The sequence below is a fragment of the Engystomops pustulosus genome, chromosome 10, assembly GCF_040894005.1.
Source record: "Engystomops pustulosus chromosome 10, aEngPut4.maternal, whole genome shotgun sequence".
In the NCBI taxonomy this organism is placed as follows: Eukaryota; Metazoa; Chordata; class Amphibia; order Anura; family Leptodactylidae; genus Engystomops; species Engystomops pustulosus.
Window position 1 is genome coordinate 14,812,005 of NC_092420.1, and position 25,692 is coordinate 14,837,696.

Below are 25,692 nucleotides of genomic sequence, written 5' to 3' on the forward strand. Positions count from 1 at the left end.
AGCAGCCATTACGCAGCACAAAGGCGGAAAAACACCAACGGAAGGAAAAGATCATTGACCCTCGTAATTGTTACTTATCTCTTACTTACTGATTATTCCCATTTACTGTATTACTATGGTGTAATCTGGAATATCAGCCCTTTCTTTGCACCAGACTGCTCATTGCTGGATCTTATGTTGTGCATTGCCTGAGCACTTGCCTATTGCAGTGGTGATTTCCATCCATGCTGTATAATATATAGATCCTGCAGCAGTGATAACCAGGAGGATCAATGATGTGGGGTTCCTGATCTGGGATGGGAGGGGGGCAGTGCCTAGCAGGGGCATCCCCTGAGCTGTGACATGCAGGCTGGGATTGTGTTGCAGTCACTGGTGTCTCTCCATGCAGCAGCTGAGGAGGGGAGGAGAGGCTGGTGTGGCTTTGTGTAGTGGAGACAGACAGCAAATGAGGGGATAATAAGCCAGTGCTGGATGTAGAGGCGTGGTGCACTCACTGTTGTGTGTGTAGTGTACTCTGGATATAGCCAGTGCTACTGCCTAACCCTGGACTGCACCCCATGTGTAGCTGCAAGCTAGGGGAGCCTGTGAGTGCAAGGAACCCCAGACTCTACAGAGGACCTGCTCAGCAACAAAGAGGTAGGGACAATGTCCTATTATCATCTGCAGGTCCATAGCATGTGCAGATGCTGCATTTATTGATCTCATGTGCTGCTTGTTGATTACTGTCACCCTCTGCTTTACTTACATGATACATGATGGATGCTGCAGCTTAGGACAATGTATGTATTATCACCATGGGACTGTCACAGGGGTCACACACAGACACTCATGGGATGCCCATTGTCTAGGAGCCAGGAAGCCTGGGGGCATTGCATTTGTACTGCATCCTCTCTCATACATGACAAGGCAGAACTCTGATGTGTATTGTAAGCCTGTCCTGCCTAATAACTAAACTGTTACCAATGGACTCTGAGAATCAATTAACCTAGAGACACAATGTAACAAACCCTCAGAGTGGTCTACAGAGACCTGACCCTTCCCTAACTGCAAATATTACAGTCTCCTAGGATGTTACCACTATTCGTATTATTGTTGTTGATATTAATGTTACTGTTTTCATATCATATGTAATATTTGTGCATAATTTATATATTTATGCAGCCGCCGGTTATAGAATAGAAACAACTAATATTTAGTGTGTGTGTAAAGTGTTTATGTGTTTTACTACATTGTGTTGTATGGTATATACTGTATTTCTATACTACATTGCCATTTATACAGTCTGCAGTGTAAATCAGCTTTATGGTGTCAGGAACAGATAGATGGATGAATTCGAGGAAATAAATAGACATATATGAGACACAGGTACGAGATAGATGAGATAGATAGATGATATACATATGAGATAGATACAAGATAGATAGATGCAATAAATATGAGAGATATACATGAGATTGATAGATAGATAGATAGATAGATAGATAGATAGATATGAGACATGAGATAGATTGATGAGATAGCTACACGATAGATAGATAGATAGATAGATAGATAGATAGATAGATAGATAGATAAATGCAATAAATATGAGAGAGAGATAGACATAAGATAGATAGATAGATAGATAGATTAGATACTGTAGATGAGAGAGATATGACAGATAAATAGAAAATCATAAATTGAGTTACCTGATCTGGATTTACAAATATATAATCCAATAAAGTAACATCTTTTAGAGAAGTAAAGTTTATAATAGACTTGCACACATATATCTGTATACATTATATATAGATATAGGGTGGTACGAGGTTCCACATGTTGTTTTTCTTCATCTCCGTCTTTTGGCAGTCACACTCTTTCCTTTTGGTGTTATTTTTCGTCTTCTTTCCATAGTGATGGGACTTAATTAGAGATTGCGAGTGGGTTCTGACTGCGGACAGTGGGATGTGCGCTCACAGACTCTGCAATCCCACACTATACAGTAGGGACTCCCGCTATCCGCTGATGGATCTGCTAATTTGTTTATTGCATTGATGTCATAGAGGATTGCAGTGCAGCTGAGGTCATCCGGAGCCACAAAGGGTTAAATGTGGTGATTTGCTGTTATTTCTAATGCGGCTTGTCATACGGTCTAGGCGGTTCAGTCTTCCCTGTCTGCAGTACTCAGGGTTTGCTAAGGGTGATGTTTGCTTGTGGACGCATTGTTATGTAGTATTATGTATGACATGACTAGCCAAGGCTGTTCATTCACTGCATCCAAATAGATGGTGGCGTGGCTGATAACATAGAGTGATAGCTTGTACTCAATCATTATACGCTAGTACTTGCAACAACGGTCTTGTAGGAATAGGGCATTTGTTCCATCTTGATACAGCTTTATGCAATATATGCTATCACATTGCAACATGTAGAAGGTCCAGGTTGATCTAAATGCTTCCTATGTGACATTAAGATATACAATTTGGGAATTTGTGACCCCCAAAACTGTACTGCTCTATTATCGAAATAGCCACCTCTAATGAATGGTGAAAGATCTACAGTATAATAGGGAATTGCTGGTGTGTGTGTCTTCTGGGTTCAGAGTAAAGCTTCTGGTTGGAAACTACAGCAGTCAGCATAGATGGGAGGGGCTGTGGAGCAGTTCATTTCTGAGACCTAAGAGCGCAGCTGTGTTAGAACTAGCCAAAATGTATATGAAGAAGCTTCTAACCTGAAATATAAATATGTTTGGTTGAATAGGTATGGTTGAATATCTCAGGGCTAATACCTACTGCTTGGTCAAAATATCTGACAGATTCACTTATACCCAAATCCAAAGAAGGGCAAACAAAGCAAGCACTTTATCAATGAAAAGTATGCTGTAATGTCCATTGAACTCCCAAGGATTATGGTGGACGTCAATAGTGGGTGACAATACCAAAGAGGCTCAATGAACACAATTACCAGGTTACTGCCGCTCATGTCCCATTAACAAAGATAGACCTTACACAGAATAGGGAGCTGTAGACATCCTTCGAGGACAGTTCTGTACACTGTCCTACAGTGCAGGTTGTGTTATCAGCTGAAGTATATGGTGCTAGGTGTTGACAATAGCAGATTGGACTCCCATATTCTCACTACACTGGTTAAACCCCTCTAATCTAATGTGGATGGCCAGTTTAAGTGTCTAGTAGGCAGCATTTTGCTGTTGAATCCCATCTAATGTATTGTCGTTGGCCAATTGGCTTGGTTATAACCATCTCCTGCTTTCTAGAAAGGGTCCTAAGAACCATGGTTGGACATTGGCTGAAGGCTTTTTTTCATCGGAGAGAAGGACGCCACAAAACTTCTTCTTTCCCTTTAAGCGCTAGCCCAGTGGTGGCAAACTTATGGCATGGGTGGCAGAGGTGGCATTCAGAGCCCTCTCTTTGGGCACCCAGACCATCACCCAGCACAAAGGACACCATTCAGGACTCAAGACCTGAATCAAGGAGGTGTGGACACAGCTTGATTATCATTGTAGCCCCTACTCCGGACCTGTGATTCATCCTTTAGAGGGAAACTACAATAATAATACAAATTTCTCCTTTCTCCTGTATTGGTGTCCTCAGGACGCCAATACGTTTGAAACCTGTTACTTTAAATTGGCCTTTGTGAAAAATATTTGGCTTTTGCTTGTAGTTTCGGCACTCTGTGCCATCACTGCACTAGCCCAATCCTTATGTTTTGGAAGTTTGAAGACCACCATACACATTAGATGGTTGCCCAAACTTGGCAAAATCAATGGGTCCAATTGTATTGAATGGTAGGATCTCACCCAGCTAGAAAATATGGTCTTGACTTACAAGGCCAAGTTCATTGTGTGCCAAGAAGCCTGTGAGTTGGCACCATTAGATTTGGGTCTAGGAATATGACTGACAAAGGACAGAGTTTAATGCATTGAATTCCGCCGTGAAATGGTTCTTAGAGGTTAAAGATTAGGAAAGGTCAACTGATCTCCTTGCTTCAGGATGAGGTAAGCAAATCCAGTAGGTCACTCCCTACTCTTATGAGATCTAGCAGGAGAGAAAGATACTCCACGTTGGCTTGTATCAGCCTTTGTCTTTCTCAAAAAATCCACCAGGTCAGACGTTGATTTACAAGCCAACTATAAGAATCACTCTTCTTTGACTATCATCATTTTGAGAGTCCAAATCAATGTGGTGCTAAAATCTTTCATCTGAGCAGGTGCTAAAAGCACCATAGGCCCCCCCCTGTCGTACAGTAGACCCACCCAACGCGACGCTCTGAGAATTGCAGAAGTGTTTTGTATTCCCAGGTCAGAGGCAAAACCATGACTTATTCATGATGATTGTCTCCATGCATTAATCAAGGCATTTGTCTTTGCAGACCTGTTAATGTAAACAGCATGGATTATCCCGGAGCGTCCGCCTGTACTGGGACCGGTTAATATTCCAGTATAATACATAAGTTGTTATTACCACATGTGACGCAGCATTCTGCTCTCTGGAAGTTAATTGTGTAGGAGAAAAGACATGTTTATTTAAGAGTGGCTGGCAGTCACACAAAGGCTCTTCCTATGCGTAATGACAGAGTAGGAGACAGCGCTGAGGTTATTGAGAGACAACATACAGGAAACACTTCCTCTTCTGGCTATTTCGGTCTACGAGTTTTTTGTTATTTGTTTTTTAGGGAACACACAGGTCATGTGTCTCGTCCAATGTTTTTTTTTTTTCCATAAATTGTGAATAATCTTAACTATTAGATCTCAATGGCCAAAAATCCTTTTGTTTCTTCCATGAAGCCCGATTATGTTTCCCATTGACCACTATGGTAATAACGTGCAGGACTGTAGCAAAGCACAGACTGAAGTCCCATGTTTGGATGAGCAGCGTGGCCTTTGGTATGTCTATCCAGCATAGCTCCATACATATTATAGACCTGAACACGAAATGTGTTGTCTGTACATTATATTTCAGTTTCTTATAGAATTTTAACCTGAAATAAAACAAGAATATTTCAATTTGTCTCTTATAACTATGACTTTTCCTAACGTCTCGAAAATCCTGGTAACCCCAAACCATTCCTGCAGATACATTTTATAGCAGTGATGGTGAACCTTTTATAGACAGAGTGCCCAAGCTACAACCAAAAACCACTTACCGTATATACTCGAGTATTAGCCGACTCGAGTATAAGCCGAGACCCCTAATTTTACCATCAAAAACTGGGAAAACCTATTGACTTGAGTATAAGCCGAGGGTGGGAAATGCATTAATCACAGACCCCCCCAGTATGTATACAGCCTGCCCCCAGTAGTATACAGCCTGCCCCCAGTAGTATACAGCACTGCCCCCAGTAGTATACAGAACAGCCCCCAGTAGTATACAGCACAGCCCCCAGTAGTATACAGCACAGCCCCCAGTATTATACAGCACAGCCCCCAGTAGTATACAGCACAGCCCCCAGTAGTATACAGCACAGCCCCGAGTAGTATACAGCACAGCCCCCAGTAGTATACAGCACAGCCCCCAGTAGTATACAGCACTGCCCCCAGTAGTATACAGCACAGCCCCCAGTAGTATACAGCACTGCCCCCAGTAGTATACAGCACTGCCCCCAGTAGTATACAGCTTGCCCCCAGTAGTATACAGCACAGCCCCCAGTAGTATACAGCACAGCCCCCAGTAGTATACAGCACTGCCCCCAGTAGTATACAGCACAGCCCCCAGTAGTATACAGCACTGCCCCCAGTAGTAAACAGCACTGCCCCCAGTAGTATACAGCTTGCCCCCAGCATTAAAAGAAAATAATAAACTTATATACTCACCCTCCGGTGGCCCCGACCTGCAGCGCTGCTCCCCCCGATGTCTGCGCGGGTCCTCTTCTGGCTTTGGCGCCCGTCTTCTTTCTTCACTAACTTCGTGCCGGACGCCGCCATTGTTCTCCCCTGGACGGCGCCTAGTATGACGCGCAGCTGCTGACAACATACAAGGCGCCGCCTGGAGGAAAAACATGGCGGCGCCCGGCACGAAGTTAGTGAAGACAGAAGACGGCCGCGGGAGCCAGAAGAGGACCCGCGCGGACATCGGGGGAGCAGCGCTGCAGGTCGGGGCCACCGGAGGGTGAGTATATAAGTTTATTATTTTTTAAAGATTTTTTATGACTGTATGACTCGTGTATAAGCCGAGGGGACGTTTTTCATCACATTTTTTGTGCTGAAAAACTCGGCTTATACACGAGTATATACGGTATATGTTGCAAAGTGCCAACGTGACCATTAAAGCAGTAGCTTATTGATCCCTGCCGTAGTACAGGTTTTAATTGTATTGGCATCCTGAGGACAACAATACAATAGAGAGATGATGGAGAAATTTGGATTGTAGCTTCCCTTCAGGGTCTCTTGAAGAGGAAGAATTAGGGGACCAAGAGCAGGAGCTCCAACAATAATCCATCTCTTGGCTCCATCCGTGGCTTTAGAATAGCCCTGAGCATGGCACGTCATGGACTGTATTGGACCACAGGAGAAGGCCCTGTGTTAGGGTGAAGGCCTGGGTACCCACAGAAAGGGCACCGAGTGCCACCTCTGGCACTCGTGCCATAGGTCCGCCACCACTGTTTAATAGTAATGCTTCTTGATCCCATTCTCATGAATGGAATTAAACTGCATACATGCTACCTCATAACATCAGGAGATGACATCCCAGGCTTATGAAATGGAGGCGGTGGAGTTTAACAATGTTGCCCTTTGGTAGGGGTAACAAATATTGCACCCATGCTTATCTGTAATTGATTGGCTATCTTAAGGATAGGTGAGTAGTAATGTCTTTAATTAGAGCGCTACGGATATGGTTAACATATGAGCTTTTTACCATACAGCCAACATGAAGCTCTATTGCAGTGTGTATGAAAACAGAGATGTATAGACAAACATTATAGATTTCAATGGGTGCCTTATGATGTGCCTCTCACTACATACTACATGGATCTGTAATCTGGCCCTAGACTGTTTAAAGGGCTTGTCCTATTTCGTCAACACTTTGTAAAGTGTATGAAGCCACCGTAGCGATTAACTATTGTCTATAGGTCCCATTCTTGGCTATTACCCATAAATTAGCTTTGAGCATCCATTTATTATTCCCACAGATTCAGAAGACCGTGTAATACTAAGTAGAACTTTCACCACCCTTACTAAATCCAATACTTTGCCTACTTTAAGAGGCTTTGTTTCACTGATTCTGGTGTAGTTGGAATTTTCTCTCTAGCTCCCGCCATTCCTGAGTAATCAGTGTCATTATTTTCGGCTCAGATTATTAAGTGGCAGATAGGCGGAGCAAAGTTGTCTATTTTATGACAGAAAATGGCTTCATTAGCATAGCTTCATTAGCCACTATGCTAATTAGGCTTTCCTCTGTCAGGTGGGTAATCCTGGACTGGGGCAGGCAGCCTGACTCCACCCATCTGACAATAAAGATTTTAAAATTATGACAGTGATTAATTGGGAAAGGTGGGGTCTAGAGAGAAAGCTGATATCAGTGGAGTACATCTTTTTTAAAAGATGCAGCTATTTGGTGTTAATGTAGGCAGTGAAAGATCCTGTTTTAGTTCTTCAAAGCAGGAGCATTCATTTAAATTTATTCAATTTTTTTGACTCATGTTTACTTTTATTCCCTTTGTTTCAAGATAGAAAGGCTCTATATTGTAAGAAACGAAACGTTGCTTGAAATGTGGGAATAAAAGTAACTTTTTCCATGGATTTAGAACCTTGGAGTGCTGGAGTTTTGGAGTTTTTTTGTTTCCATGACGCAAATGCATAACCTTACATTTATCTACATTAAACCTCTTCAACCATTTCTCCGCCCATTCCTCCAGCTTCCACAAATCCCTCTGTAATGCTATACTATTGGCCTCAGTATTTATTACTTACTACAGCTTGGTATCATCTGCAAATATTGAAACTAGACTGTGTAAACCCACTACAAGGTCATTAATAAAAATATTATGTATAATATTATGACCCCTGTGGCACTTCACTGGTAACCTCAACCAAATCTGAGAATGTGCCATTAACGATCCTCTGTTTTCTATCTCTAAGCCAATTGCCAACCCAAACACACTGATTTTTCCCCTAGTCCCAGCAGTCTCATTTTATATACCAACCTTTCATGCGGCACTGTGTCAAGTGCCTTGGAAAATAACCTATCAGTGTGTTTTTAGAATGAGGGAGAAAACTTTAGCTAAAATTTAAAGCTAAAAGGAGAATCCTGATTGGTTGCTACTGGCAACAGGGGCAGATTGGCCTTATTTTTGTGTTCTGTGCCTTTAACGTTCTGAATATCTTTTCGCCCCAGACTGCCGCAACGTTTTACACAACAAAAACACAGTGGGATTTAATTATCACTTTTCTGGGTCTGGAGAACATACGTTTTTCTAAAGTCTGTCATAGAAGGAAAGATTAAAATAGCTGCGCGACAGTGATAAGTGCGGAGAATTTCACCGTTCTGCTGTGTGCAATTAGAAATATTTGGTTGGAGATCTCTGTACCTGCTGGGATGAAATAACTTGGTGATTGGTGACAAAGTTCTCAATGTGAGTGATGTGCGAACGGATCTGTAATAGCACAATGTACTATGTGGACACTGTTGGGGTTGAGGGGGATTTAATGTCTGTGGGTGCTAATCTATGGCATATGCTTTGCTTTCAACAATTGATTTGGACTCCCTACCCTTTGGGAGAAGTTTTTGTCTAATTGCAGGGGTGTGTCTGCTAGGACCCCCATCTCTGTAGGGCGGCGGCTACTCTTATCACTTTTGCTCCATTTATCTCTATCAGACTGAAGCCAACCAGTGTAATGGGCTACCTTCAGTAGTCTTGTAGAATTGGATGGAAGGGTGGAGGGCAGGCGTGACCCCCACCTGATTCACAAAGATGGACACAGGACCATCTTGTCATTAGTGGGGTCCCAATTATTGGATACCGTGGGGACGAGGGATAGGTGTTGTGCATGGGACAATACCTTTAAGTCAGTTGTGATTCCAGATACTTTGCAAACCACCCACAGGCGTGTCATTGATCACCATGTCCTATCACAGTGTTGGCAAACCTTTTAGCTACTGAGTGCCCAAACTGTAACCCAAAACCTTGCTTATTTATCGCGAGGTGCCAACCAAAAATTAAAGCAGTAACTTATTGCTCCCTGTTCCACAACTTTCAATCATATTGGCCTCCTGAGGACAGCAACACAGTAGAAAGATGGAAAAGTTTCATAATTTTAGCTTTTTTCCAGTTCCCCTCTGTACATAGATATTCATGGGGCCAGCAGGAGGTCCTCCAAAAATAATTTGACCCTGTCTAATTCTCCCTCTTCCTACAGTCCCAAGTAGCGAAGTCAGTATCAAAATATGACTGAAAGCAGCATCTTTTAAGTTGCTTGGAACTGCAGGAAGATTCAGGGTGATGGTCCGGGTGCCCACAAAAAGGGCTCCAAGTGCCGCCTCTGGCTCCCGTGCCATAGGTTCGCCACCACTGTCGTATCATGTCACATAGAAAGCTGTGATAATGTTGTTCAACCAATTAAACAAAGCTGCCATTGATAGTGTGACATTCCAACTTTCTATGTTTTGGGATTGGTCATAACACTTTTTGTAACGTCCACATTTACAGCTTTGACCTATCCCTTTTGGCTCACCACATGCCCTTTTTCGGATGCAGGCACTCTACATGGCGGTCAAACTCCGTTTCAGGATGTGACCAGCACATGAAGGGCCCAATGACCTATAAAAAGTTGGAGCATCCTGCCAGCCTTTTGAGACTTCTACAAGTTGGCAAATAAGTTCCTAAAATGTATGTACATATTAAAGGGGCTGTTCACTTTACGAAAAACTTGAATCTTTTCTTCATAAAACAGCACCATACCAGGTTGTATGTGGTATTGCAGCACTGCCCTGGTCACTTCATCTCCAGACATAGCCAGCGGGTAGGTGTCGTTTGCTTTAAAAAATAACGCAGACACTTTTTTTCTTAATCTTGGACAATGCCTTTAAGCCTGTGAAATAGTTTCATATTATTGTCTGATATTTTCATGTATAATAACTCGAACAGTCATCTGTCACCCCTTATTTATCTCACGGCTCCAAATTATATTAGGAGAATTGATATCTCCGCTTTAATCTGATAAATCTTATATCTACGCTGTTAAAATCAATACAGGTCTCATATTTTCAACATTATTTTATAAAGCCATTCCATTTCTACCCTTAATGTTCTCACTTATAAGATTTGCCTGGTGTGGGCATAACATCTCTATTGGCTGTTTCTAGATAAACATATTTTACTTAACTCCACAAAAGGATTTTCCACTAGGTAGGCCTCAACTATCAAAACAGTTGTTACCCATGACAACCAATCAGAACTCAGCTCTCAAGCTTTAAGCAGCACTGCAAAAATTAGAGCTGTGCTGTGATTGGTCCTTGTGGGAATAAGCTGCAAATTCTCTTATAACAGGGGTCTATGTCTAAATGCTTAATTATTGAGTCTGTCTGTGAATTATTATGGATGGTTTATTGACAACTGATCATCTGTTTAAGCTTAGAAACAGGATTTGGAGCTGAAAACAGCTCCATGCTCTGTGTAGTCTCTAGGAGTTTTAAGTGCAGCTCCAATAGACATGAAAAACTACCCATTAAAATGTCTGGCCATTAAAAAAAACAATCATAAGTAAAAGAAGAAATTTCAGTGATATATAACACCATATAACCACACTGAATAAACATAAAAATGTAATTTGTTAAAAAGTACCTGAAAGGTCTATTATATTATATGTACTCCAAAGTACAGGCAGTCCCCGGGTTACATACAAGACAGGGTCTGTAGGCTTGTTCTTAAGTTGAATTTGTATGTAAGTTGGAACTGTATATTTTATCATTGTAATTCCAGCCAGAACTTTATTGGTCTCTGTGACAATTGGATTTTAAAAATGTTGGGTTGTCATTAGAATCAATATTAACACTAAAGCTTCATTACAAACACCTGTGATAACTGTTACAGCTGATTATTGTAGCCTAGGACTAAAGTACAATAAATTACCAATATCCAGAGGTCCGTTTGTAACTAGGGGTCGTATGTAAGTGAGTGTTCTTAAGTAGGGGACCGCCTGTAGTCCTAAATATTTGAAGACTAGCCACGCACCTTTTGCTAAACCATACCCCTATTTGAAGTGTGAAACACCCCTTTAAGTCACATGAGCACTGTACATGATGGTCATTGATATTAATAAATTACTTTGGGCCATGGAGTATATAAGAGAAAAACAAGTACCCATTTCATTCCATGTCACATCCCAAAGGGGGACTTATGTCCCAAATGGGGGTGCCATTTAAGCTTTGGTTATTGAGTACCCAAATCATAGCTGATATAGGGAGCAATACTCAAAATGGCTCAACACATTGGGGGTCATTTACTAAGGGCCGATTCGCGTTTTCCCGACGTGTTACCCGAATATTTCCGATTTGCGCCGATTTTTCCTGAATTGCCCCAGGATTTTGGCGCACGCGATCGAATTGTGTCGTATCGGCGCCGGCATGCACGCGACGGAAATCGGGGGTGTAGCCGAACGAAAACCCAACGGATTCGGAAAAAACGCCGCAATTAAAAAATAAAAAGTGTTGCTCGACACGCGCTTACCTTCACTCGGCCGAGCTTGGTGAACTCCAGTGCATTCAGCGCAGCAGCGCTCGGAGGAAGGAACGTCGGAGGAACTGCCTTAGTGAATCGGCGGAAGACCCGAATCCACCGCAGAGAACGCGCCGCTGGATCGCGAATGGACCGGGTAAGTAAGTCTGCCCCATTGGCTTTAAAATGGTCATAGATGGGACACTGACCATTATGGCTTCCAAACTCCTTGGGCAGCTGGATTTCAACATGTCCTATACGTTTTTTTCTTAACAAAATAAGCTACCTCCTGTGGAGACATGCCATGTGTCCATGTGTAAGTGAAACTCAACAGAGATCCCCACTGACAGCTGTCTAATGTCGACAGTCTGGGCATTTTATGGAATTGTTGTTTGTGCAATTCCCTCATATACTGTAAAGCCCTAGCTTTTCCGCATATGATACAAAGCCAGCCGGGTACCGCAAAGTGTATTTTCAGCATTACATAATTCCTGATGTCTTAGAGAAATCAATATTCCATTCCAGTAATAATGTTCTCATTTTTCTTCTCTGCTCGGTGACCCGTAGTCATTTCTTATTATCAAATTCTGCGTCCCTGTAGAGGTGCGGTCAGGTCAGACATTTTAGCGGCTCCCTTAGTCCGTGAAAGTTTTACGCCGAGTCATTAATTGCGTGTAGTGTCATCTAACGAGACGGCGCTCCTGCTGCACGGTGTCCGGTGGGAGTTATGGCTGATCAGGAGATTTACTGCGCTGATCTATCTTTTAATTAGTGTAATATCAGGTCATGAGGAAGGATCTATATGTACACAGCATTGTGGGTGCAGGGTGCCATCTAGTTGCGGGGTGTCATGACATGGCCTGAAGGGAGGGGGTAGTTAGGGAAGGGGGTTAGGTGGCTGTAATTACAGTATAGTCTTAAGCTCCTAAATTTTTGGTTTGGTTTATAAAGGGTGGCACGGTGGCTGAGTGACTAGCACTTCTGCCTTGCAGTGCTGGGATCCTGGGTTCGAATCCCACCTAGGTCAACATCTGCAAAGAGTTTGTGTGGGTTTCCTCCAGGTCCTCTGGTTTCCTCCCACACTCCAAAACATACCGTTATATTATGAGCCCCATGGGGACAGGGACCAATTTGGCAAACTCTGTGCAACGCTGTGTAATCTGTGTGCACTATATAAATAAAGAATTATTAATAAAGATGTTTTATTTGGCTTTAGGGGTCCTTAGAGTCGGTATTGAATGGCTTGGATGGGTGCATGGTCGTTAGTTGCTTCTTTGGCTTCTTGGGCCTCCAGTACTGGGAAATAGGTGAATTTTGAAGATCCCCCAAACCGTTTTAATGATGCCCCTGAACCTTTTGTTAGTGATAGGGGAAAAGTTGTAGTGGTGGGTAGAGATGAGAAGACACAATCTTAGCCATGGCTAGTTTTAGGGGCGTCTATTTGCCAGATTGGCTGTTGAACATCGGGTTCGCTCATCTCTAGTGGTGGGCAGATTGGTGGGCAGATCTCCGTAGCTCCAAACTCCCACCACAGACCTCATGTGCTTACGGGAATTACCGAACCGAAGTACTGAACGGAACCGATATGCTGATCCGGTAAATGATGTACACATACTTAGCCAGTTTTACGGAGCAAACTCCCTTCTGGGCAATGGCCTGTACCTGTATATAAATTTTGCCTATGGTTTAGGTACACCTCCATTTTATGCTATATTTATCACAAATATGTAGTTTTCTTCAAAACGCTTCTAATTCTGTACAAATGACACCGTACTTTAGACGATAATTATTTTGGATTATGGGAGCGCCAAATGAGTTTTTCACATTGTTGCAGCAAAGGGCAGGAGTAGATTTCACAAATCGTCCTGTTAATTGAGTCTCTAACATTGTGCCAGTAATTGCATCCCGCTAATTTGTCATCCCAAATGAGGTTGATGCTTCCTGCTTGCACTGATGAAATCCAGCAAAATCGAGGTCTGATGGATGGTAGATTTTTTTTGTTGTTGTTGTAAGTTCATAGAGAATCCTAATTTACAATGGTCTTATGTATATGACAAGCCTTTTAGGGTCCTCGGAAGATTTTAGGGTATCCCACTGCTGGCACCACCTGTTCTGCTGAAATCTGGTAGAAAATGGGTCAGTAATTGTATTTTTGTCCACAAATCAACTTCAATTGTTTAGCTCCCCATCCCCACTCCTGTCATATTATGACATGCTTCATGTGACAATTCCCCTTTAAGAATAAACTTCAGGGAGTCCAAGTACCTAAATCTCCCCTTCATGCAGTTCACTAAAAACACTGCATTGAATATATAATACAAAATGTTAACCATTCAGATTTGTATATAATATATTACATTACTCTAGACCAGCAGGGGTACTAGGTACTAACTGCTAAGCTATTCTAGAGCAAATATTTTTAGGAGCCCTTCTAGCCCACCCTCGAAATATGTAAAAACAAAACATAAATCAAATTCTAGACCCAGAGGGATATTACATGAAGCCAGATATCTCATGGAGCCACTACACTAAAGATATAACAGGAAGTTATTCTATACCACCAGGGATATTACAGTAAGACACTCTAGACCACCACAGATACAAGGAGACCATCTACACCACCAGGGATATTATATGAACCCAGATATCTCATGGAGCCACTCTAGACCCCTAAGGATATTACAGTAAGTTACTCTTTACCACCAGGTATATTACAGGCAGACACTATAGACCACCACAGATACAAGTAGACTGTGTACACCACCATGGATATTGCAGGAAGAAATTGTAGACCACCAGAGATACAGGAAGACAGTATACACCACAAATACAAGAAGACTCTCTGGACCACCAGGGATACAAAAAGACCTCTGGACCACCAGGGATACTGTAAGAAGATATTATAGACTACCAGAGATATTACAGAAATACATTGTATACCATATTATATTATAGAACTGGGAAATGTTATGAGAAGAAACTCTAGACCACCACCAGAAATATAAAATAATGTAAATCAAGACCACCAGGGATGTTTGTAGAAGTCACTTTACTTTATACAGGAAGCTACTCTAGAACAACATGGATATCACACGAAGTTAGTCTGGACCACCTGGGATTTCACATTAGGTTACTCAAGAACTCTAGGTATATTGCAGGAATCCAGTCTAGACTATGAAATAAAGCCAGCCAAGACTACCAGGGGTATTACAGGAAGCCACTCTAGATCACCCGGGTTATTGCAGGAAGCCACTCTAGATCACCTGGGGTATTGAAGGAAGCAAAGCCACTCTAGATCACCCAGGTTATTGCAGGAAGCCACTCTAGATCACCAGGGGTATTGCAGGAAGCCACTCTAGATCACCAAGGGTATTATAGGAATCCACTCTAGATAACCAGGGATATTGCGGGAACCACTTTAGATCACCAGGGGTATTGCAAGAAGCTACTCTAGATGACCAGGGGTATAGCAGGAAGACATTCTAGATCACCAGGGGTATTGCAGGAAGCGTAGCCACTCTAGATCACCCGGGTTATTGCAGGAAGCCACTCTAGATCACCAGGGTTATTGCAGGAAGCCACTCTAGATCACCAGGGTTATTGCAGGAAGCCACTCTAGATCACCAGGGTTATTGCAGGAAGCCACTCTAGATCACCAGGGTTATTGCAGGAAGCCACTTTAGATCACCAGGGGTATTGCAAGAAGCTACTCTAGATCACCAGGGGTATAGCAGGAAGCCATTCTAGATCACCAGGGGTATTGCAGGAAGCCACTCTAGATTGCCAGGGTTATTGCAGGAAGCCACTCTAGATCACCAGGGGTATTATAGGAAGCCACTCTAGATCACCAGGGGTATAACAGGAAGCCACTCTAGATCACCAGGGTTATTGCAGGAAGCCACTCTAGATCACCAGAGATATTATAGGAAGATAAAAAAATTACAATATATTATTACATTACTTTATTATATTACTATATATTTAGCCCTATAGAGGAGGTATAATTGTTAGCAGTCCCCCTCTAAGGCTTCCATATGGCCTAATAAAATACAATACAAACAGTATAACAGCCTGTGGGATAATATGCTTTTTACAAGCCATCATGAAGCAGCGGGTAATACATAGCAGCGACGTCGTGATATCTGATCATCATGCCCCCGGTGACGGCTCCGCTGTCCATTAAGTGCCTGCCGCTGTATTGAGGAGCCATATCCCATGGATGATTGGCTGCCCCAGACTTCCATTCTTGTTAGACAGAACAAGTGACACGTACAAAGTAGGTCAGCTTTCCACATCACCCAGACGCTGAGCAGACCCGGGAGCCTGTAGCTTCCATATCACATTAGTCACCTATCAGGTGCCATTATCGTGCCCATAATTGTACCTAAAGTGTCACCAGGTTTTCCATAGATCCGGAACCACATTTTTCCTGTGTGACAGTTTTTACAATAGTTCTCCCACTCTATTCATGAATCAGGTGGCTCAGGATGAACATAACTAATTATTTTGTCCAAACATCTAGTGGTTTCATATTAAAACATGTGGTTATCATCATGAAACCTTTCTACTTCTGTGGCTACTTGGATAACCATGTGGGTTACTCCTCAGGGAAAAAGGTACGGACCGGACCACGGGGTTGTGGAATGTGCAGTATTCATCCCACCTACGCTTTTGGGAGCACATGATAATTGTAGATAATGGGTTTTCATTTCCCGGCTGTATCATTGAGTGCACCGTGTTCTCAGTATCTACACTCCTTCAGCCCAACCCTTCTCTTCTCTGGAAATTATACAATGGGAATAATTTGTTTTGCACATTTTAGCAGATTTACTAATTTTCTTATATTAAAGAGGGCAATTTATCCAGTTCCATCCGTTGTGGAAAAAACAGGGAATCCAAATAATCAAACAATTTTTAAAACTTACTATTGTGATATTCCTCCTATCAGCAAATAGACAACTATGTTCTATTAGAGGTCTCTGCATACTCTGACACTGGACACTCATTATCAGCCTGTGAGGGGGAACACACTGTTACCATAAATGTCCTGTAAATGTAAATTGACAACTGGGTGTGGCCATTCCACATAGAATATGTCACTACACAGTCTGATACTGTTTAAGAAACTGTTTTGCCACTCACCTGTTATTCTTCCTGGAAATGTATAAGTAAATTAAACTGGGCATTCCTTGTTACTTGCTTTTTTGGCAACGTATGTACCTACCCAGTAAGTAAGTGTCATATTGGGTCCTACTGACTTTCTTTGCCAGGGTAGATGTCAAGGTATTTTTGGAAAGGACATCTACCACCAGGATGAAGGATTGTAAACCAAGCACACTGACATACTTGTGTGCGTCCCACTGGCAGTATCTGCTCTATCTGCTTCCTATACTCTTGATTTTACACACTAAAGGCTTAAAAAATATGCAAATGAGCCTGAGAGTCTCCAGTCCAGTTTTAAAAGCCTTTTTGTGTAAAAACCAGGGAATAAGAAGCTAAAAAAACAGCAGATTATGCCAGAGGGTGCACACACCAGTATGTCAGTATGCTTGGTTTACAATCCTTCATCCTGGTGGTAGATGTCCTTTAAGCTTTACACATGCCTAAAAACATGCCCGAATAAATTTGACCTCTATCAAAAAGTAACACATTCACACTTAGCTTAACTACACATTCCATATGGGATGTGTCCTTAGTGTCCTTACTGGCCTATCAGTGTTATCCTGCTCAAACACACCCTATTGCCATTCCTCTTTTTTCACCCTGTTAATGCATGAATTAATATCTGGGTGTTACCCTTCCCATGTGAGGTTTGTCCTTACACAGTCTTGTACTGGCCAATCAGTGATAGACTGTCCAGGGTCCCACCCGCTTGTGGTTTTTCTTTTATTCTTCCTGAAAATATTTTATGAAATTGGCAACTGGGTGTTACCATTCATTAGCAGCCAATCAGTCAATTAATGCAGGACTGTTGTCATTCCTCTATTATTCCTCCGGGGAATTTATGAATAAATTGACACCTGGGTGGTGCCATTCATTAGAGGTTGTATCCCCAGACGGTAATATATTATCCAATCAATGTCAGACTATCTCATGTTATTAGTGGGGAATTTATGAATAAATTGACACCTGGCCAATCTTTCTATTCCTATACATCCCCTTTAAGTAGTAGTAGAAACGTCCCCATATAACCTTGGTACGCAGCTCCCCAGCAGAGTATCACTCGTAGAGGTAAATAACGCTCAATACGACATATAGAGCAACAGAAATAGCTTTTTCTCAGCCCAGATTCTGAGGTCTTGGCAGGTTATTTACTTCACTCCTCTTCACAGTTTTGAGGTGTTACTTTTTCCCTATAAAGTTGCGATTTTGATAAAATGTTCTGTTTAATGGATTCCATTTGCCGCACGGAGTGAATATTTTAGTCGTCTTGAGCTGTGAAGTAGGTGACAACTAAAAAATTGCTTATTTAGTCTGGGAACTGAACGCAATGCTGAAAACGGCTGTAAAACTGGGGCATGTGGAAATTATATCCAAACTATATAAAAGTGAAAATGTCCTTGTGACCCATTTCAACCAATCACAGCTAAGCTGTCAGTTTACCACAGCAGTTCAAAGAATGATAGCTGACCTCTGATTGGTTGCCATGGGCAGCCATGACAAATCTGGGCCTGGTTACACCTTAGCTGACAGGGAACTTAACTGTTGTCTTTTTCTAACAGGGAGGCCTTTGAAAGCCACCATAGCTTTGAATGATGTAATATAATAAAATAATCCAAAACTGACAAAAAAAACACAGTAAAATGAAGTATTATAATCAGTCTAACGTGCTTGTCCCAATTCCTATCCGCAGGATAGGGGATGTCAATTTGTTGATGGTCCAACAGCTGGGACCCCCAATGATCATGAAAACGGTACCTCCAGAAAACTGGAGAGTGGGGGGTTGCATTCTCACTTATGGGTGCAGTGGGACAAGTAAGTGTCTTGCAGCTCCATTCAATACTATAGGAATGACAAAATAGAAAAGCACAGCGCTCGGGTATCTCTTGTGCTCCCATAGACAGTGAATGGAGCTGCAGAGTAAATGCTTAACAACCATTCAACTATTCAACCATTAGTAAGGATAGGCCCCCTTTCCCCACATTGCTGGGGGTCTCATTCTCCTGATGGGGGCCTAAACTGTCGGACCCTCACCAATCAGATTGTTATCCCCTAATCTGTGGAAATTTGAAACAACGCCTTTATCTTTACCCACAGGTTATATATGGAATTGCATCTAAGCCCTGCTACAATATTAGGCTACATTCAAACTAATGTCGGCGCCAGGGAGAGGAGGAGGGGGTGAGCGCTGCTCCTCCATAGTGAAACACTGCGCACAGCGCACGCGTGCTGTACCGTAGAGCCCCGCGTGCCCATTGCCGTGTATGGGGGACCATATATACGTTGGCTGTATATACGTCCCCAATACGTTCGTGTGAATGTAGCCTTAGACCCAAACTATGGACAGGGGTGGCGCTGTCTGTGTAATAAAGCAGCAATATTTCCTGATCCAGTACAACCCCTTTAAAAGCACAGGATCACCCTGTAACATTAAACAAACTCTACCATCAGAATCCATCATGATAAACCAGGGACACTTACTCCCAGATCCAGGAACCGTGATTGTGGTCATCTTCTTATATTTTTTATCCATGGCCTCCTTTCTTCTAAAGTCAACTTTTAAACTTATGCTAATGAGCCAGAAGGGCTCTGGCGGTGCTACCAGAGGCCCTCCATTCTGTAGCTTCACAGCCTGTTACACTGTCCCACTCTCACTATGTGATATTATATCAGGCAGGGGGCGTGATGAAGTGAGGAGTGGGAGGGAAGACAGTGTAACAACCTGAGAAGCTACAGTTCATTATCATAATTAGCATACAATTTGATTTTAGAAGGATGACAAATATAAGAAGATTACCACAGTCACGGTGCCTGGATCTACAGTATATGTAAGTGTCCCTGGTTTATCATGATGGAATTTGATGGTAGATTTCCTTTAAGCAAATCGCACATTCTCTTTTGTCATTTATTAAGTGCTACCTGATACACCCTCTTAAAATCTTATGCAATGTGAACTTCCTCCATCCCGTGTGAGATGAGGGCCTGGCAGCGATTCAGATTTACAGCCTAGCCCTTCAAGACCTCTCAAGAAATAGAGCATTGCCGTCTTGAGGAATCCGGGGGACTGTTTGAGATGTACTCGAGGACTGATGGATGGTTTTCCCCCCTCCTGTGTATTATTTTCACTTGTCCTTTAATCCTGGAGACCATTATACCTATTAAAGGGATGACACAGACGGTCGGCACGGCACAGCAGGTAGCTGTCACTCAGTATAGAATCAAAGGGCCTAATGTCTCTGCACATAACAATGGCTTCCCTCTGCTTAGCCGCACATTTTATCTCATTAGTTTTAGTTCAGGGCTTAAAAGTCACCCCACTGCCGAGCAAACAGAAAGCTTCCAATTCTATTACCGTTACAATCACGTTTTTGCCTTCGAAACGCGTTTTAGTAACTTTTTTACTTTTTTTTTTTTTCGACCGTATTGTTCGCCAGTCAGGAAATCCTGCCAGGTTTCTATTTCTGTGGAGACTCGCAATGATGAAGATGTTGTTTGAATGTGTTTTGTTTTCTTCCTAATCCCCCCCTCCCCTCCCCCGCTGTACAAATCCCGGGAAACTCTTGTGACTTGGAACATATTAATAAAACATACGCAACATATGGTATACACATATGCAATGGTGGGGATGGCTGATTGAACCGCGGAAGATCCCCAACCGAACAGAACGTGCATATGGGGCCGGACAGCTGTGGCGGGGATAAGTTACACATCACCGCCATCATCTAAAACTTTGGAATCAGAGTCAGATATCAGCGAATATCAAGTGAATTTTTTCCAAATTTAGAACATTCAACATTTGCTTTGATCAAAATACTCCAATATAACTGAAATGTCAGAAAATCTCCTGACACTGCTGTTCTCTTAGCTCTCTGCACTGAAGTGCTCCAAAGTCCCTTCCCTTGGCTGAATACTATAGCATGCTACAATCCTACATTTTTCATAGACCTACTAACTATATACACAAAGGTATTATTATACATATCTCCAGGGACAATACCAAGCACTGCATGCTGAGAGATAAGTGCACAGCAGTGTGAGGACATGCACCCATGCTCTTGGAGAAGCTACAAATGTGGAATATAGATCCATATTTCATAGTCTCATTATTACTAATAGCATACACAAAGGTCTGATTACACATTTCTCCAGGGACAATACCTAACACTGCCTGCTGAGAGATAAGCACACAGCAGTGTGAGGATATGCTCCAGTACACTTGTAGAAGCTACAAACCTGGACTATAAATCCATATTTCACCGCCCTGCTGTTACTAACAACATACATAGAGGTATGATTACACATCTTTCCTGGAACACTACCTAACAATGGCTGATAACAGAGAACAATAGAGAGTACATTTCTTCAAATAGCCTATTGATAAGATCAACTTTAAAGGATTACACCGCCCATACTTTTCCACGATTAGTTACAGATACCCTGAAGAAGCAAGCTGGCACCACAAAGACCAATCTGCCACAAGAGCTGGATATGGGGATTAGATACGGGTTTGGCCACACTCTTGCCCGCACCCGTGCCCATTGCCAAGTTTCTGTGTTGCCAGGAGCCAAGTGCAGCAGATTTATGTTTGTTTTCTCTTCAATGATCAAAAGAATTGTAGTCAACACATTGGATGTCTGATTGTGGAGCTCTTAAAGGGGCCCAGCTTCTGTGCAAAATCCTGACAAGGTTGCCACATAAATTCTCAATCCCCTCCCTAAAATCATAAATTTTCTTGTAAATACTGGCCTGTCCTCATCTTCCAGATTCCTGAATTGCATGTCTAGCGATAGAATACGCCCCCCATCACTTTATAAGAAGGAGAATTTGCCATTGAAAATTATGTATGCATGCTATATACACAGAGGAGGAGCTCAGGAGATTACTACATACTGTATACAAAGCCACCCCTAGAGGGAGCTCAGGAGATTCCTGCATACTGTATACAAAGCCACCCCTAGAGGGAGCTCAGGAGATTCCTGCATACTGTATACATAACTACCGCTAGGGGGAGCTTAGGAGATTACTACATACTGTATATACAGCCACCACTAGGGGGAGCTCAGGAGATTACTACATACTGTATATACAGCCACCACTAGGGGGAGCTCAGGAGATTACTACATACTTTATATACAGCCACCACTAGGGGGAGCTCAGGAGATTATTACATACTGTATATACAGCCACCACTAGGAGGAGATCAGGAGATTACTACATACTGTATATACAACCACCACTAGGGGGCGCTCAGGAGATTCCTGCATACTGTATACATAGCCACGCTAGGGGGTGCTCAGGAGATTCCTGCATATACAGCCACCACTAGGAGGAGATCAGGAGATTACTGTATACAGTATATTCAGCCACCACCAGGAGGGGCTCAAGAGCTTACTAACTACTGCATTTACAACCACTCCTAGGAGGAGTGCAAGAGATTACTACATACTGTATATACACCATCACTAGGGGGAGCTCAAGATATTACTATATAGTTTATATGCAGCCACCATTAGGGGAGGTCAAGAAATTACTACATACAGTATTTACACCATCACTAGGGGGAGCTCAAGAGATTACTATATAATGTATATACAGCCACCACTAGGGGAAGCTCAGGAGATTAAGAACTACTGTATTTACAACCACTCCTAGGAGGAGTTCAAGAGATTACTAGATACTATATATACATCACCACTAGGGGGAGCTCAGCAAAATGACTCTATACTGTTTACCCACTGATAATTAGACAGTATGCAGTCTCCTCCCTCTAGTAGTGACTTCTGGCTTATATTGGAGCTCTGTATCAGTTCTCACCTACACGAGAAGCATAATTAGTAAAATTAGGAATGTTTTATCATCAAATTCTGACTTAAACCAATTTTGGTTATTCATCTGATTCCTACAGGTCATTCTGATGGTTTATGTGACTGCCACGGGTGATAGCGCTCTCCTTCTATTTGCTGCGCTCTCTCTTTTATAGAAAGGCTACATTCTGACTCTTGGATATTTGCTTAGAAGAAAATGAAATGCTTGTATCAATAAATCAGTGTCTGGGGCTCTCCCTATGGACACCTCTTGTGTGCTGGGGCTCCCAGGAGCGCTCATAACTCAGCCGACCAGCTGTCTCCAAAAGTATCAACAGCTGCGAGAGAGCGACTGCCAGAGCAGCAACCGAGAAAAGTGTATTTAATATATAATGGAAGTGATTACAGTTTTACAAATAATTCCATTCACATGCAAATCACTCCACTTAATGACAATTAATCTCCCATACTGTAGCGGAATCACTATTCTGCTAGTGCTACTCCAGAGCTGCACTCACTATTCTGCTGCTGGTGCAGTCACTGTGTACATACATGACATTACTTATCCTGTACTGATCCTGAGTTACATCCTGTATTATACTCCAGAGCTGCACTCACTATTCTGCTGCTGGTGCAGTCACTGTGTACATACATGACATTACTTATCCTGTACTGATCCTGAGTTACATCCTGTATTATACTCCAGAGCTGTACTCACTATTCTGCTGCTGGTGCAGTCACTGTGTACATACATGACAATACTTACCCTGTACTGATCCTGAGTTACATCCTGTATTATACTCCAGAGCTGTACTCACTATTCTGCTGCTGGTACAGTCACTGTGTACATACATGACATTATTATCCTGTACTGATCCTGAGTTACATGCTGTATTATACTCCAGAGCTGCACTCACTATTCTGCTGCTGGTGCAGTCACTGTGCACATACATGACATTACTTATCCTGTACTGATCCTGAGTTACATCCTGTATTATACTCCAGAGCTGCACTCACTATTCTGCTGCTGGTGCGTGCAGTCACTGTGTACATACATGACATTATTATCCTGTACTGATCCTGAGTTACATGCTGTATTATACTCCAGAGCTGCACTCACTATTCTGCTGCTGGTGCAGTCACTGTGCACATACATGACATTACTTATCCTGTACTGATCCTGAGTTACATCCTGTATTATACTCCAGAGCTGCACTCACTATTCTGCTGCTGGTGCAGTCACTGTGTACATACATGACATTACTTATCCTGTACTGATCCTGAGTTACATCCTGTATTATACTCCAGAGCTGCACTCACTATTCTGCTGCTGGTGCAGTCACTGTGTACATACATGACATTACTCATCCTGTACTGATCCTGAGTTACATCCTGTATTATACTCCAGAGCTGCACTCACTATTCTGCTGCTGGTGCAGTCACTGTGTACATACATGACATTACTTATCCTGTACTGATCCTGAGTTACATCCTGTGTTATACTCCAGAGCTGCACTCACTATTCTGCTGCTGGTGCAGTCACTGTGTACATACATGACATTACTTATCCTGTACTGATCCTGAGTTACATTCTGTATTATACTCCAGAGCTGCACTCACTATTCTGCTGCTGGTGCAGTCACTGTGTACATACATGACATTACTTATCCTGTACTGATCCTGAGTTACATCCTGTAGATCTTTTATTTTATATAAAAATAAAAAACATAACAATACAAACCAAACATAATACATAATATATACAAAATATATACAATCTCTTACCTGCTGGTCCAGCCACATTCACTCCTAGCTAAAACAATAATTTAAAATACACCAAAATGTATAAACACCAAATATCACAACCCCCACCCAACCGATTGTCACACCCTCAACCAAACCAATAAACAATAAGACAAGCCACACCCGCAAATAAACATAAATGACTATAAATATACATAAACCCACCCCACACCCTCTAATAACAAACCACCCCACACAGATCACATCCCACACCGATTTTTTTTTTTTTTTTTTTTTTTTTTTTTTTTTTTTATAAATATATAATAACAAACACATAATACATAATACAATAACACTACACTAAACTAGATCCCTCGCCCGCACCCTCCCCTTCCCCCCAGACACTGGTCTAACGTCCAAAGTTTGCGTTAAGTAGTCCAGACCAGTGTCCAAGGTCAGTTCATAAGTCCCACCACCATCACCCCCCTCCCAACCTAACGCTATGTCCCAAACCCCACTATATACAATATATACAATATATACAGTATTTACAACATAACAAAGAAAACAGAACACAAATAAAGTCTAAACAACATAAATACAAACCACATAAAGCCCAGGTTCGGCGCCTGCAGCCGCTACATCACTACATGCTCAGAACACAAAACAAAAATCTACAGTGCAGCATCAGCCCAACACCAGGAGCGGAGATGACAGACTAAGGGACACTAAAGGAGAACCCCCTCCAAAGGAGAGAGGCCCTCCCCGTGCCCCGCCTCTCATACTCCAGAGAGCGCACCTTCACCAGGTCACCCAGAATGTTCCTAACCACCTCATCCACCGGGAGGATTTTACGCTGCGTCGATACTAAACACCGTGCGTTCCACGTGTGGTACCTGACCACTAGACTAACTAGAAATAACGTGCAGCGGTCCCGGCCACCCAGGCCTCTGAATGCTCCATAGGCCCACTCCGCATAGGAGAGACCGGCCAACCCGGGCCAATGGATGGAAGCGCCCACCCGGTTGTACACCTCTGTGTTAAAGGGGCACTGAAGCAGGAAGTGGTCCATGCTCTCCAGCAGACCACCGCACTCCTCCCGGGGACAACCCCTTTCCTCAGAGCTCCTACACTTCAGATTGTCCCTCACACACAGCTTTCCATGGAAGCAGCGCCAAGTCAAGTCCCAAAACTTCAAGGGGATCCTGATGGAATTCAAAAGACCTAAACCCACCCCCAGATCCCGACTTGGGCAATCCCTGAGGGCCAGAGGCTTCTGGAAATGGGTCAACAGAACCCTCTTGTCAAGGATTTTCCTCGACATGGTCCTGATCTC

General features: G+C 42.7%; 1 protein-coding gene across 1 annotated transcript in view; it reads left to right on the forward strand.

Annotated features, from left to right (window-relative positions):
• The first annotated feature begins 409 nt into the window (after positions 1–409).
• FRMD4B (FERM domain containing 4B) overlaps positions 410–25,692 on the forward strand; it is a 186,841-nt gene continuing 161,558 nt past the window's right edge. Inside the window, exon 1 of the mRNA XM_072128485.1 lies at positions 410–636. The gene's annotated coding sequence lies outside the window, so the exon portion shown is untranslated. The remainder of the gene's footprint in view (positions 637–25,692) is intronic.